Below are 16,279 nucleotides of genomic sequence, written 5' to 3' on the forward strand. Positions count from 1 at the left end.
TACCTCTTCCTCCCTCTTCCTCTCCAGCCCTCTCTCCTTGTACTTCCCGCAGGTTGCAGTGACCCTGTGGTGGGCAGAGTGGCTGTCCAGGTCCTGCTGCTGCCTCAGTTTCACCACTGGGCCGCAAGGACCACGTTGGATTTTCTCTCTCACTTGCTCTCCCCCCTTTACATCTGCGCCTGTTTTCTTTCGGTCTTCCTTTTCAATCTACACAAAATGTGTTCTAAAAACCTGTCATCTTTAATTTTTCCTCCAGATTATTCTTATTATCTTTTTTATTGTTAAAACCACATTATAAAGAGTTCAGGGGTGTGGGCCTAGAGAAATGGGAGGCTGGTGTTCTGTCGTACTTTGGTTTCCTGTGGCTGGTATGAAGGCTTATGTTTGTATGTCAATGGTAATTATCTGGTGGAGAAGAAGAAACTGATAATTCAGAAGAGGCAGAGATAAATTCAGGAATTAAGTCCTTCGGGGTGAGGATACAATCCAAAGCACAAAAGGAAGTCCCGGGTTACGTGTCTGATTGTAACAAGGAAACAAAAATAACTAAGTGTCTCTCTTCCTTTTGATTCAATATAAAATTATGCTTCCTGATTGAATTTACTTTTTTCATTAAGTTTGTCATATTAAAGTAACTAAACAAGGAGACCATTAGATTGAGGTGGCAGCCTATGTAAGCAAACCAAAATCCAAACCCAAACATGTAAATGCCTCAAGATCATGAAATCAAAATGCTAAGGATAACCAATTCTAAGCTTTAAACTACGGTCATTAAATAATTTCCTTCCTCTTCTTCCGCAGCTTCTTTATGTAAGTCTTTCTCCTAGCTTCTTTTAGCAAAACACTCCTAACCACTTCCAATTTGGTGGATTGGAATGGATTTTTGCTCAAATAAACTCTTGAAATTAAAAAAAAAGAAAAGAATTCAGAAAATAGAGAAAAGAGCACCCTGAAGAATTTTCCTGCATCTCTCTGCCTCTGCTCCATGCCCACCTCATTTGGCCCTCTTTACCGCTCTCTGGCTTTGGTTAGCTCCATGCTTGTGTCCTAGCACAGTGGAAGTCCTGGGGAGGAAAAGGAAAGGACCTGGGTGTGGCCCAGGGGGAGCGTGTCAATCCTCCTCCTTGAGCACGATGGCCCAGAGCTGCTCCGTGCCTGCCTTCCCACTGTCCTACCTGCGGCCCACACCATGGTCCAATGCAAAAGGCACATGTCTGCAAGACAGGCCGGCGAGGTTGGTCTCAGTGGGAGAACTCATGTGGCCTTGGGCAGGAGGCATCCCCGCTCTGCCTTTGCTTCTTCATCTGAATAACGAGGAGTAGAGCTAGAAAATCTCTGAGGTCCTTTTGCAGCTCTGATGATCCCCAAATTCCAGGCTACTTCCTCCTCAGCTCATGGCTCAGCTCAGGGAAACGGGAAAATTTACCTGTGGTTCTATCACCAACCACCCGTTGGAGACCAGGGTTCAGAAGGAGATATAAGGGGGCAGGCACTCCTATTTTGTTTATTAGTGTGACCCCCAGAAATGGGTCTGATCCCTTCAACTCTTGGCACAGAAGCAAGGAAGGGCTCAGGGTTTGGGCAAAGTCTACCCTGGTTTCTTACAGAGAGCCTGTGTGAGAGGGGGAAGGGTCTGGCTGTCTTTTGGGGAGAAGGGCAGGGCTAGGAGTGAGGTTGGAGAAACTTGACACTTCTTGGCTGGCATTTGATCCACAAACAACAGATGAGTCTGTTTCCAGAGATTCTTCAGGCTGGGAAAAGTCTGTTAGGGGTAATGGGGAGGATGGGGTTAATGGGCCCCGCTGAGTGTGGGGGGCAGGGGTCACAGCTGGGCCCTCTAGGGTTCCTGTTTGCCTTTGATTCCATCTGGGCAGGGAGGGAGTGGCCCCCAGCCCCCTGAGGCAGGTTTGCTTTGGCCCGAGATCTGACCCAGCCACCGGCCCAGAGCTCCCCGCCTCCCTGCTCCCCCTATCAAGAGGCAGCCCGGTTCCCCCTTAGCCTCCTCCTTTCTACCTCCTTCTTCCCTAACCAGGCCCCTTCCACTTGGCCCAGAATACAGCTCTGCTTGTCTGCCTGTCCCCTTTGGCGTTCCAGACACCCGGCTGGGACAGGATGCCCTGCAAACATCTGGCACACAGGGCCGAAATCTTGCGCCACACAGCGAGCTCTCCTTGGGACCTTGTGGAGCTCGGCCTCCACTGTGCCTCGGTTTCTCTGCAAGTCCAGGATCCTTTCACTCTTGTGCTCCTGTCTGGATGTTCTCAGCCTTGTCCCTTGGGGAACCCAAGTGCCCCCACGGATAATTCAGTCAATGATGTGGGCTCACGGTCAGTCCACTGCATCCTTCAGACTTTCTCCCAGTATTTCTGGAGCACTTACTGTGTGCCAGGTTCTGTGCAAGGTACTGGAGAGACTGTTACAATCAAGGCAAATAAGGTTCCCACCCTCATGGTCCTGTTGTAAGAATCTCATGGCCTTTTAGTCACCAAATCCCTTTACCCCATCCCTTGATCTGGTCTTCCCAAGGGCAGCTCTGAGCCCTCGGGGATGCCTCATTTCCTCTAGCTCCCCTCACTTCTTTACTTTCATTTATGCTAAGTGAGATTGCGTGGGCCTGGGCTCTGCTTCCCACCTGGGCGATTCTCCCATCCCAAAGATGCAGGAGCAAAGGCTGGGCCATGGAGTACTAGACATCACCCTGGGCTGGACCAGAGGGAGAGCAGAAGCTTGCCAGATAGGACTCACTCCACCATGAACTAGACGTGTGAACCTGAATAAGTCCTTTACCTCCCATCAATAGAGTGAGGGGGTGTACTGGGTAGTACACAGCTCACCTCTAGCTGTATACTAATAACCCATGCCTGGGCCTCACCCCAGGGATCACGTTTTAGCTGGTCTGAGGTGGGACTCAGCCATCAGTAACTTTTAAAAGCTCCCAGATGATTCGATGTGCAAGCAGAGTTGGAACCAATCATGTCTAAGAGCTCTAGCTCATCAGAGCTAACAGTTAATGAGGCACCGTGCTAAGCACTTCGCATGAGTTACTTCATTTAATTCTCATAGCAACTCTTTGATAGATGGGGAAACTGAGACATGAAGATCCCAAGATGCTTACCCAAGTAAGGCAGCTGGGATTCAAACCCAAGCAGTTTGGTTCTAGAACCTGCACATATAACTTCTGGGTTATAAGGATGCAGAGAAGGAGCTGCTCTATCCCTAGGAGCACACGCGCAGAATCCTCCAGGCTGCAATGGCGAGAGAGAGGAATGCCCCAGAAGCTACAGGGAAGGAACAGTACAGCTGGCTGCTGGCTGCGCACTGTTGTGTTTAGAGGGTGATGGGAGCTCAGAGAAGGAAGAGATGGTTCTCAGCTGGAAGAATTAGGAGGCCTGCAGGGAGGAGGTGGCATTCTAGTTGGGTCTTGATGGATAGGTAGGATCCACCTCTGGCTCAGAGAACCAGAGAGAGCGTGTTCTGGGTAGAGGAAACACAATAGGCACAGGCACAGAAGCCTGAAGCACCCAGTGTGCAAAGAAACAAGGGAGCTGATACCGGGAATGGGTGTGGGAGCCGTTTCATGGGGGGGCCTCGAACACCAGACTAAGTGCCATTCTAAACGCCAGTATTTCCTAAAAGGCTCTGATGATAATAATCACTTCGGGGGCTTATTGCAAATACAGGAGAGCAAGCCCATCTCTTAGAAATTCCGATCCATAAGGGCAGGGGTGGAGAGTGGGAATCTGTATTTTTACCGCCAAGCAACTTTGAAAAATATTGTTATAAGCAACATGGAGCCACTTCAGATTTTTGAGCAGGGGAGTGATGCTCTCGGAAGGTCCACTGATTGCAAGGGGTGTGTGTACATGGACCGAGGTGCTGGGTTGGAAGGGAGAGACAAGTAGGAGGTTATGGCAAAAATTTAGCCAAGAGGTAACAAGGGTCTGGAGCAAGAGAGTGGCCATGGCAATGAGGAGAAAGGGACTTTGGGAGGTAGAATTTCAGGATTTGTCTATTGATTGTACGTCAGGATGAGAGAGGAAGGCGCTGGAGATGGGGGAGGATACCGGTGCAGAGTGGACTAAGAGAAGGGTGTGGAAGAAAGGAGGTTGTGTGAGACAGAAGACGCACATTTGCCCTGGGGCATATTCAGTTTGAGGTGTTACTGGCAGGGTCTCCAGGTGAAGGCGCTCAGTGGGTGGTGAATTGGGGACTGGAACTTGGGAGAGAGGGCAGGCTGTGGAAGTCACCTGCACAGAGGTGGTCACTGAACCAGGAGCATCAACTATCTTGGACAGAACCTTGGGTAACACCCGGTGTAGAGAAGGAGGATCCAGAAGATGGAGAAGTAGACAAGCCAGAGAGATGGGGGAACTAGACCAAGTAGGAGGCCTGGAAACCGAAAGAGGAAAAAGTTATAAGGGGCAAGGAACTAACAGCTTCAGATGCTACAGGAAGCCAAGGGGAAATAAAAGCTGCTCACTTTGGGGGGAACTCAGAAGTTACTGGTGTGACTTTTGAGAAAACCATTTCCATAGAGGGTGGAGTTTGGAGATAAAATTGTGAAGGGATAAGGAGTGTATGGAAACTGAAGTAGGCGTGGAGATTACCCTCTTCCAAGAGGAATTCAGGAAGTGGAGGGAAAAAGACAGTGGGAAACAGAGAGCAGAGGGGGTGGGAACCAGGGGACAGACACGGCTCACTTAGAAGTATCTCCCCGCCTCTATTTGCTGCAGGTCCTGCTCTGCCACGTGCCCTAGCTTTGATCATAGCCAGGCACCGTGATGCCTATATTCTCATTTTATCTTCACAATAGTCCTCAAAAAACATAAGGTCAACACTACTAATTCTCACATTCCACACGCTGAAACCAAGGCTAGAGGAAGTCAGTAACAGGATGGAGGCAACACAGCGAGTAAAACTAGGTTCAGCCAGACCTATGTTGTCTGATTCTCGAATCTCAGCCACAAAGATTTTTTTAAAAAATAAATTTATTTATTTTTGGCTGCGTTAGGTCTTTGTTGCTGCACATGGGCTTTCTCTAGTTACAGTGAGCAGGGGCTACTCTTCGTTGCTGTGCACGGTCTTCTCATTGCGGTGGCTTCTCTTGTCGTGGAGCATGGGCTTCAGTAGTTGTGGCACAAGGGCTCAGTAGTTGTGGTGCACGGGCTTAGTTGCTCCGCCGCATGTGGGATCTTCCCGGACCAGGGCTCGAACCCGTGTCCCCTGCATTGGCAGGAGGATTCTTAACCACTGCGCCACCAGAGAAGTCCAGCCCCAAAGGTTTTTTTTTTGCGGTACGCGGGCCTCTCACTGTTGTGGCCTCTCCCGCTGCGGAGCACAGGCTCCGGACGCGCAGGCTCAGCGGCCATGGCTCACGGGCGCAGCCGCTCCGCGGCACGTGGGATCTTCCCGGACCGGGGCACGAACCCGTGTCCCCTGCATCGGCAGGCGGACTCTCAACCACTGCGCCACCAGGGAGGCCCCCAGAGTTTTTGACTAAGATGAGAACACAGAAGTTTTACTTCATATGCCTGAACTCCTAAAGCTAACCGGCTTCATTCCCCAACGTAGGGGTCTGCTCTGTCTAGTCACCTGCCCCCAGGGACATCTAGTTCAGAAGCTGGCATCCTCAGAACCAGCGCTCGGTGCCTCAGTGCCCTCTGGAGCAGGCAGTCCTGCCCACCTGGATCCCCATCACCCTGTCCTGCCAGCTGGCTGGACCCGCACCCTTGCCGTTCCCCCAGACACTGGCTCTTCGGGATTGCCGTTTGTCCTATGCAGAAGCTGCACGGCAACGTGGTCAGGAACTACTGTGGAGTCAGAATGCCTGGGTAAGAGACCCTAGTCTACCACTCACTGGACAAAAGTTTAGCTTCTCTGAGCTTCAGTTTCCTTATCAGCTCTAATTCACAGGGTTATTTTGAGAATTCAAATGCTCGATGCATGTTCGCTGCTATATTTTCTGCCCTTGCTCTTCCATGTCCTGGTCTTGGGACCGCAGTTTCTTCCTTAGCTGAGTCCAGTCTCCAGCACACTTCCTCCCCAGAGGACAGAGCTCGGCCCTTCCCAGGCTGCCCAGGAAGCCAGGCTGGGTTGTCTGCTGAGGGATGGAAGGTTAGGGCTCTGAAATAAGAGGAGAAGCTTTCTGTCAGCTGTGGATGGTCTGTTTGTCTGCGGAGTGTCAGACAAACTCCAGAGGGGGCAACAGTGCCCACCGTGGAGGCGATCTGGCCACGAGAGAAAGGACCCAGCTTCCCTCTCTCTCCGTCACTCATTTGCTCCCGCGCTTCCTCAATTGCTTGGCACTTATCTGTGGCACTTCTCCTCCTTGCCAGGCACTGCGCTAGGCATGGGGGCAGAGCAAAGAAGAGCCAACGGTGGGCTTGAGCGGCTCGCAGCCAGGATGGAGAGACAAATATAAAGCAGGCTTGGGACAACAATGCAGAGTGGAAAACGCCATCAAAGGGCTGAGGACAGGTGCTGTGGGAGCAGGGGAGGGCACGTCAGCATCAGGACCCCAGGCCCGCTCCACCCCCCCGGGGCGAGCTCCTTCACCCTCACCATCCACTCTGTTTCTTTGTTTTTGTAGTCTTTATTTCTGGCTTTGTTTTCCCTTCTCTTTTCCAACAGAGAGCCTTTGGAAAAATTCCACCCTTGTTTCAGTTGGACTAGGGAAAAGGACATTTGTCTACTCTTTGGCCAGGAGAACCAAGGGGTGCCAGGTTCCTGGAGAGTCCAGGTGTGGACATTGGGGTGCCAGGGCTGTGGGGAGGGAGGCTTGGAGAGCACGCAGCACCGGGGCAGGGAATGGTGACAAGCAGGGACTGCATGCTCCCATACCCTCTTCCCAGAGCTTGCCTCATATCCCCCGTCCTCTGTTCTGATTGGAGGGGAGAGTTAAGGCCCCCATCCATCTCAGGGAGCCCTGTGAACCCCGCTTTCAGTCCTTTTTCCCCACCCAGCGTGCTTGGAAGGGCTGGGACCCCAGAGGTAGAAGTGAGCCTTTGATATCGGCAACTCTAGAGGGCTGTGTATGTGTGCGTGTGTGCACGTGTGTGAAATTCCTCTCGCCCATTTCTCCCCCCACCCCACCCTCCATACCACACACACACACACACACACACACACACACACACACACACACACACTCCTCTTATTGATTCCTCTCTTCCTGAGCCTCAGCACTGCATTCATTCATCGAACAAATATTTATTAAACACCCATTATGTGCCAGGAGCTGGAGATACACTCGTGGGAAAAGACTGTTATTTCAAGAGGTTGTATAGACACCAGGAGTGCGTGCGTGCGTGTGTGTGTGCGTGCGTGCACATGTGCGTATATGAGCAAGTGTGTGAGGGTGACGGTAGCAGGAGGGAGAAGAATGTTAGCAGCTTAAGTTCAGGAGACAAACGGCTTGCACCTGCATCCGGATGCTACCATGTGCTAGCCTGGCGGCCTTGGGTAGGGGATATACCCTCTCCAGGCCTCCTGCTCCCATCTGCAAATCAGGTGGCAACAGGACTCAGCCCTCGTAGTTGTTGTGAGGACCGGGCCGAGGGAGGGAGTGCGTGTGTGCGGGGTGCGCAGAGCAGTGCCTGGCGCACAGCAGGTGTTCAGGAAGCATTAGCAATCGCCGGTGCCTCCCCCTCACCTTGCTCAGAGCTGGGTGTGGGCAAACTTGGAACGACCTGTTCTCTAAACCTGTCTCCCGCTCACTGACTCAGAGGCAGTCACCAGGCGCTTACCACCTCCTGCCCCCGGAGTCTCATCTACAACACGCAGCCCACAGACCTCTGTCTAGCCATACCGCTGCCATCTTCTGCCCACTGCCCCACCCCAGCTGCTTGTGATGGGGAAGAAGTGACGTCACACAATGGGAGCTGCCTCAGCCCCATTGCCACTCTCCAGACATATAGGTCTGCACCGGCAGCTCCCTCTCAGCTGGCTGGGAATGGAGGAGAGAGATGCGGGAGCACCTGCGGTGGAGCCCAGGCACACAGCCTTATGGGACCGGGGACCAAAGGACTTGTGGGGGGGGAGGGGCTTCCAGCAGAGAGGGATCCATCCACAGCCTTCCAAAGTGGGCGGCCACTGGCACTAATCCTGGCTTTAGAAATGGCAGGGCTTCCTCCGGAGTCAGGGCTAGGCCAGCAATGGCGTTGTGGGTTCTCTGTTCTTCTTCTTCTTCTTCTTCGTCTTCTCCTCTTTTTGGCCACGCCATGTGGCATGCAGGATCTTAGTTTCCTGACCAGGGACCAAACCTGCACCCCCTGCAGTGGAAGCTCGGAGTCTTCAACACTGTACCGCCAGGGAAGTCCGTGGCTTCCCTGCTCCTGAAGAGATGTGCCGCCCCCTTGGCATAGGCTTTGAGAACTGGGGGAGGAGTGTGGGCTCAGCCAGGGCTAGAGGAGGGTTCAGGGAGTAGATACACACACACACACACACACACACACACACATACACACGATCCCCCATGAGGGTGCAGATGCCTGGCTAGGAAGGAAGGAGGGAGAGGGTCTGGTGTGAACGTGTGTGGGTGTGGGAGGTAGCTTTGTGGTTGTGTGGGTGGCTCTGGGTGTGCACGCTGCCTGTGTGTTTCTCTTTTGGTGCACCCAGGTCCCTGTGTCTGCATCTCCGTTTCAGTGTGTCTCTGCATGAGTTGGATGTCAGGGTAAAGGTAGGTTTTTTGCTCCATCTCTGTCTTGTCTCTTTACTTGAGCCTCTCAGCAAGCCAGCAGAGGGAATTTTCCCTTTTGGGAGGGTGGGAAAATATGGCTCATCGGGGCAGTATGGGTCAAGGCTTTCATAAACACACACAAATCACAGGACATTCTTGTGTGTGATCCTTAGCTCCCACTAAACTGGGATTTATACACATTTAAGAGAAAGAAAGCCGAGGACTGTGAGTGTGTTTGTGGCTCTTCTGTATGTCTACTGTCTGGTGGGTACGTGTGCTCGCTTCTTGGATGTGTTTGTCACTCTGTCCCCAAGGCACTGTCTGTATCCATAGAGGGGTGTGTGTCTGCACACACATGCTGGTCCACGTTTGCCTCTAAGAAGCCGTTTAACAGAAGAAGCATTGGCTCCTCAGACAACCCGAGGTTCAAATCTGAGTTTGGACAGTAACTAATCCATTAACTTTGGACACGTTCCTAAACTCCCGTAAGCCACAGTTTCCCCACGGGGGTGATAATAGCACTCATCTCACGAGGTGCTGGGAGGATTAAATGAGATCATGTTATACACCTGGCACACGTGAGAATATGTCAACAGCCCCATCTGTGAATGTGCCTCTCTGAGAAAAATGTCTCCACGGTTGTGACTCGTAAAATGTGACATCTCAGCCAGATTATCCATTCCTTTAGGGCACAGCGTGGGTCTTATCTTTAAGGACTCAGGACACCTCAGTGCCTTGTATATATTTCATCTTAGGGGAAGTGAGTTAAATAAGCCGGGGAAACATAGGCCTGGTGTCTGATGTATGCCCACCCCTGGTGGTACAAGGAGGGCGAGTTGGCTGGTGATGGCATAGTGACAACAGCCCCCCATGATCACTACCGCCCGCTTCACTCACATCTCTGCAACCCCAGGCTCCCTCCTTTATGGCTGATGAGGCTGGCCCAAGACTCATGGAAAGGCCGCCTTCCTCCTTTCTCTGCTCACCCCACCTCAGGCATCAGCCTCGGTGCTGGGTAAGCCTGGGTGGAGTTTTTAGGGACCACATCGGGAGGGTTCAGGAGACCTCTCCACTCCCGACGATATATCCCTCCTCTGCAGCATGTGGGTGTGCTGTGTGTCTGTGCATCGCTCTGTTGGGGGTGTGACGTCTTTCTGTATGAAGCTTCTCCGTGTTATTGTAGGTACGTGCGTGTGCTACTGTGTGACGCGCCTCTGCCTGGGGTTTGCTCTCCTCCCCCAGTTTTCCCAGTTACATAAGCATCTGAGGGGCTACTCAGGCCTGGGCAATGGGCTCCCCCTGCTGGCAGCCTGTGGAACTCACAACCTGGGGAGGGCACGTGCGAGAGCGGGTCTCCCAGGGCCTCATTCCCACTGGAGAGGCCAGCTCAGCCCTCGACAGCTGCCTGCCCTCGGCTCCCTCCCAGCCCCAAGCCCTAGGGTGTTCTCTGGTCCTTGAGAGTCCCTCTCATGACACTCATTCTGGGGGTTGGTTATTACTTGCTTATGGTACAACCCTCTGGCACGACTGTATGTTCCCTGAAGGAAACATTTCTGCCTGTTTACCACTGCATCTCTAGTGCCCTGCATGAGGTGTGGCCCAATCGGTATTTTTGTGTGTGCGTGTGTGCTTCCACAGCACGTCCATTTTTTGGAAAAATTTTTATTGGAGTATAATTGATTTTAAATGGTGTGTTAGTTTCTGCTGTACAGCAACGTGAATCAGTTATACACATACATATATCTACTCTTTTTAAGATTCTTTTCCCATATAGGTCATTACAGAGTATTGAGTAGCGTTCCCTGTGCTATACAGTAGGTCCTCATTAGTTATCTATTTCCAGTCTGTATTTGTTCAATGAAAAGGTTATAGGGTGAAGAGGCTTGGGAAGAGAGACAGTGAGGTGAGGGAAGATTTAGAGTTTGGGGGACAGATAGGCCTGAGCTCATCATACCTTGGCCACTTAAAAGCTGTGTGGCCTTGGGCAAAATGCTTAACCCCTCTGAACCTCAAGTTTCTCATCTGTTAAATGACACCACCTGGCACAATATGCTGTAAAGACTGGAAGTAATGTCCAAAAAGGCCTTATTGTACACGCATGTGTGAAACTGAACAAAGGAAACCTAAATCAAAATGGAGTCAGGAAGCCATGAAGGGAGGTCTCTCATGCACTCATTGCTCACCACAGCTTACAGATCCCAGCAGGAAGAAGGAAGTCTTCCTTTTGACCCAGCAAAAAGCTGCCGGCCACTTGCAGCCAATGAAAATTCCCTGCCACCGCCTGCCCTCTTCTCCTCCCATTTCTTCCTAAAACTTAGTAAAACTTGACCTTCCCTTTGTCTCCTTGGACTTGCCTGTGGTTCACCATAGTTTGCTTGTCCCGAATTGCAATTCCTGTGCTATTCACGGATAAACTTATTTTGGTTAGTTTAAGACCTTGTTTCATTTTTATTTTGTTTTATTTTTTAACATCTTTATTGGAGTATAATTGCTTTGCAATGGTGTGTTAGTTTCTGCTTTATAACAAAGTGAATCAGCTATATGTATACATATATCCCCATATCTCCTCCCTCTTGTATCTCTCTCCCACCCTCCCTATCCCACCCCTCTAGGTGGTCACCAGGCACCGAGCTGATCTCCCTGTGCTATGCGGCTGCTTCCCACTAGCTATCTATTTTACATTTGGTAGTGTATATATGTCCATGCCACTCTCTCACTTTGTCCCAGCTTACCCTTCTCCCTTCCCACGTCCTCAAGTCCATTTTCTACGTCTGCATCTTTATTCCTGTCCTGCCCCTAGGTTCTTCATAACCTTTTGTTTTTTAGATTCCATATATATGTGTTAGCATACGGTATTTGTTTTTCTCTTTCTGACTTACTTCACTCTGTATGACAGACTCTAGGTCCACCTCACTACAAATAACTCAATTTCGTTTCTTTTTATGGCTGAGTAATATTCCATTGTATATATGTGCCACATCTTCTTTATCCATTCATCTGTCGATGGATACTTAGGTTGCTTTCATGTCCTGGTTATTGTAAATACTGTTTCATCTTTAATGGTGACATTTCATGACAACCATTAAGGGATCTGAAGGAGATGAAGCCCCCTGGAACTGCATGCCCTCTACTCCTGTGAGATGTCTTCTTAGCGGTTCACAAGCCTCCTCTCAGATTCGAGCTCCCTCTTTTTGGCTGAGCTCTCTGACTTTATTCAGGATCTGTTTTCCTGAAGGCATTGTCCTTTTGGTGAGTACTTGTTTGTTTTTCTGAACTTCTAAGTTAACATTATGGGATCCCACAAACACTCTCAGGATGGCCCTTCCTTTGGAACCCTGGCCCATTCTGTGTTTAAAAACTATGGTCCCTCCTCACTTGCATTTTTAATGAAATGGACTGACCTAACCAAAGATAATTTAGAACTTCAGTGGCCATTATGGCGAAGCTTCAATCTCCCCAAATTTGTTTCTCTCAGAACTAAACTTGAGGACCAAAACTCTAAAATACAACAAATTGAATGGGATACCTATTTCAGTTGACATCTTGAGGCTTTACAAAAAAACCTTTCTAAATTGACAGGGGTGAATAAACCATTACAAGAAGATTAAAACGCATTGAAAGACCGGCCTGTTGTTACTGTGAGAAGTCACTGTTACTGTGTTACTGTTGTTGTTGTTGTTGTTGTTACTGTGAGAAGTTACTGTGAAAAAAAGGCTGCTATAAACTAAATGGTCCAGGAGTCTTCAGTCACCCAACCAATCTTTCCAATGTCCTTCCACATCCCAATGATGGGACTCCGAGGAATCACAGGGGCTTTCCCCAACCCTTCTCCAGGCTGGGAATGACTTTCCACTGGGGCTACTATTAAACAGCCCCTGCTTCAGAATACTGAAATGATTCATATAGTGGGGATCTCTGATAAACTTCAACAAGTCAAGAGAAAAAAAACCATTGCATCAAAAATGCTTAGTGCCCTTTGAACAAGACCGAACAGACTGGTGATGACAAAGTGAGAGAGCAGGTTGGCACCCTGTTGAAAGTGTTGCATATCGTGAATTTTAACACCAGTGTGCAGACTTTAAAGTTGCTTTTCTCCCAAGTAATGAATTCTCCACAGATGATAGCAGACCAAAATTATGCAGCATTGCGTGGAAGACGTTGATCCAGGGATGATGTTTATTCCTAAAATACAGCCCAGGAAAATCTGTCCTCACTGCTTCTAGGCACTTTACGTTGCCTGATGGACCATGCGAGCCTTGGCGAATGGATTTCATACGGCTTCCCCCACCTCACGGGCGTAAATACGTCTCGGCAACGATTTGCATGTTTTCTTTCTGGACTGAAGCTTCTCCATGTAGACAGGCTACTGACTCCTCCGTGGCTAAGAACCTATTGGAAAAGATCATTCCTACCTGAGGGAGCCGCCCCCAAACTTCATAGCGATAGGGGAACCCACTTTACTGGTCAAGTGTGACAAGAAGTCTGTGCCATATGGCCAGTTCTGCAACGTTTTCACCGCAGTTATCATCCCCAGTCTCCAGGACTAGTCGAATGTACCAATGGCATCATCAAAACCCAACAGGAAAAATCTGTAGAGACCCTTCAGATACCCTGGCCAAAAGCATTGCCATTGGTCCTTCTGAACCTTAGGGCCACTCCTTTCGGAACCCACAAACTATGCTTAACCATATATTAGAACAATCTTTCCATGGCATGCTCCCAGGACATGAAGACCTTAAGCACCATACCTTACAACCTGGAGAGTTGTCTACTGGAAAAGACATCACTCTCTTCAACCCCACTGGAAAGGTCACTATCAGGTACTGTTAACCAACCCTTGTGCCACGAAACTCCAAGGAATAGGCTCTTGGATCCATATATCACATCTAAAGAAAGCACCAAACCCTGACTGGACCTACATCCCAACTGGTGACCTAAAAGTAAAGATGTGCAAGAATTGAAGCATACAGTAGCTTAAGGAAACAGCTTTCCCATGATGACCGGCCTGTATATCTTTTCCTTACTCTTACTTCTTGCCTTATCTTCTCCCTCTCTTTCTTGGAAAGACAATGCTCTTACCCATATTTCCTAATCCATTGCCAAAGGGGGAAACCTTCTGACTGTTGAATATGTTACCAGAAACCTCGATATGTCCATGACAGTGGTGACCCTCTGGTATTAAGTCTGATTGATGTAACGAAATAGCCCCTCTCTTTGCAGCCTTTAGGGACAAAATCCACAGAACAGAATGTTTTCTTCTTAAATATTCCCCAAACGTCATTGACTCTTGGCTCTAAAGGACCAACTGGTAAATTCCAGTTAGTGACACTGTTAATAAGTCTTATGTGCACCACCTGGCTTTAGCCCTGTCTGTGGCAAATGAAACTCTCAATGAGCCTATGAATGTTTGGACAGCTGGTAAATGGGAGGCCAGTGTTTGCTGGGATATTTAACCATCCCTGTTAACATCTATAATAAATCTGAACCTTCCCACTGATCTTCCCCATTATATCTTCGTAAGCATCTTAAATGGGAACTACCTGGGGCATACATGACTCCGGGCTTGCCTCCATAGCGAGAGGCTTTCCCCCTCGGGTCAAAGTTCCAATGAGAATATGAACATAAATCTCTCCCTAACATTAGAAGAGCTAGCTGATTCTGCAGGCTGACAATGATCACTTGATTCCTTGGCTAAAGTAGTTGTAGACAAGCAATAGCCTTGATTTTGAACCAGGTGGCATTAGCATATACCACCTGCTGCATATGGGTAAACGCCTCTGGAGAAGTAGGAACTCAATTACATGAGAACAGGGAACAAGTGCACTTGCTAGTTGACTACTTTAGGATCATGACTTAAAGCCATCATACAAACAAAGTCATATTACTTTTAATTTGCTTTGTATAATCTTAAATTTTTGCACCTTTGCCTGCCCAACCTCTGCAGAAACTATGCACCAAACAGAATGTTGACTCAACACGATGCTTTCAAGGAAAGATTTTGATCAAAAGGGGAAAATGTGAAAAGGAACAAAGGAAACCTAAATCAAAATGGAGTCAGGAAGCCATGAAGAGAGGGCTGTCACACACAAATCACTCCCTGCCGCTTACAGATCACAGCAGGAAGAAGGGGTTCCTTCTGACTCAGCAGCAAGAAGCTGCTCACCAGTTGCAGCTAACAAAAAAGAAAACTGCCACAGCCCTATCCAGTTTCCTCCTAGAACCTAACGAAAGCTGACCTTCCCTTTGTCTCCTCTGACATGCCTATGGTTCACCATAGTTTGTTTCTCTCAAATTGTAATTCCTCTGCTATTCCTGAATAAACTCATTTTGGCTAGCTTAAGACCTCGTTGTTTTTAAGATCAACACGTCGCATAAACTGCATCTATGATGGCGATGATGATGATGATGTTTGGCAACATCTCTCATCTCTCAAGCATCAGGAAGGCATCATGTTCACTCCTCTCCCCAATAAAGGGAGAGTGGCTTTCCTCCGAAAGCTTCCCTATACATTTCAGTTTTCACACAGCTCAATCTGGCCTGTGGATGAATTTAGATGGAATGAATCTGGAGATATCAGGCTGTGGATATGACAAAGTAGGAGGAAAAAGGCACCCTGCTGCCCTGTTCCTGGGCCAGAACTGGAAGTATTGAGAGGGGAGGGTTGGACCTCTGATTCCCTCAACTGTCCCCAGCATTCTGTCTCAGAATTTCTCCAGTCTCTCCAGGGTTCCTGAATGTGGCTTCAACTGAGCACCTCCTCTGATCTAGCCACTGTGCCGGTCTCTGGGAAGACAAAGTCAAGGAATGTCTGGTCTGGCCTGTGTCACTTCCCCTCTCTGGGCCTCCATTCTCTCCTCTGTAAAAGGGAGTGAGGAGTGAGTGGGAGGGTTGGGGGAATGAGTGGGGACTGACGGAAGTTTGAGGATGGAGGTGCTAGATGAGCTCTGGGGTCACCTCCTACGGATGGCCACTCTGACAGGGTTAGCCTTGCAGACCTGGCTGTCCCTTTTCCTGGTTCTAGCTCCACCCTTCCAGCTCCTCCCCACTCCCCACATTCTCCATAGTTGAGAAAGAAACAGAGTGCCTAGGAAAGATGCCTTTTCCTGTCTCCAACCTCCAGGGCACACCCCACCCCTCCCAGTGCAGAGTGTTGTCCACTTCTCCTCACTGGAACTAGAGACTCCTTCACCTAAACCCAGGCTCACCCTTTCCTTAGGTCCTAACTAAACCTCTTAGCAAAGAGTTTAAATAATTTATCCCCCGGTCCCATCTCCTATTTAGTGTATTCTGTGCCAAGCACTTTCTGTACATTATCTCAATTAACGTCACAAAAATCCTTTGGGATGGATGTCATCCACCTCAATTTGCCAACAAGAAAACAGGGTGGAGGAGGTTAAGCAAGTTGACCAGGATCGCCAACCAGGAAGTGACAGCATCCAAACGGCCCAGCCTCCTAACTCACTTCTTCTGGTTCTGCCCCGAGGGGGTGGCAAACAGGTCTCCAGTGACATTGCAGAGCCCTGAAGCGCCCTTCAGACCAGAACCTCCCTTCAGACCAGAACCTCCTCGTTCCTTAACTCCTAGATCCCGCCCTTTCCCACT

This window comes from Monodon monoceros, unplaced genomic scaffold (genome assembly GCF_005190385.1).
Source record: "Monodon monoceros isolate NGI ecotype Baffin Bay Population unplaced genomic scaffold, NGI_Narwhal_1 Super_Scaffold_18, whole genome shotgun sequence".
In the NCBI taxonomy this organism is placed as follows: domain Eukaryota; kingdom Metazoa; phylum Chordata; class Mammalia; order Artiodactyla; family Monodontidae; genus Monodon; species Monodon monoceros.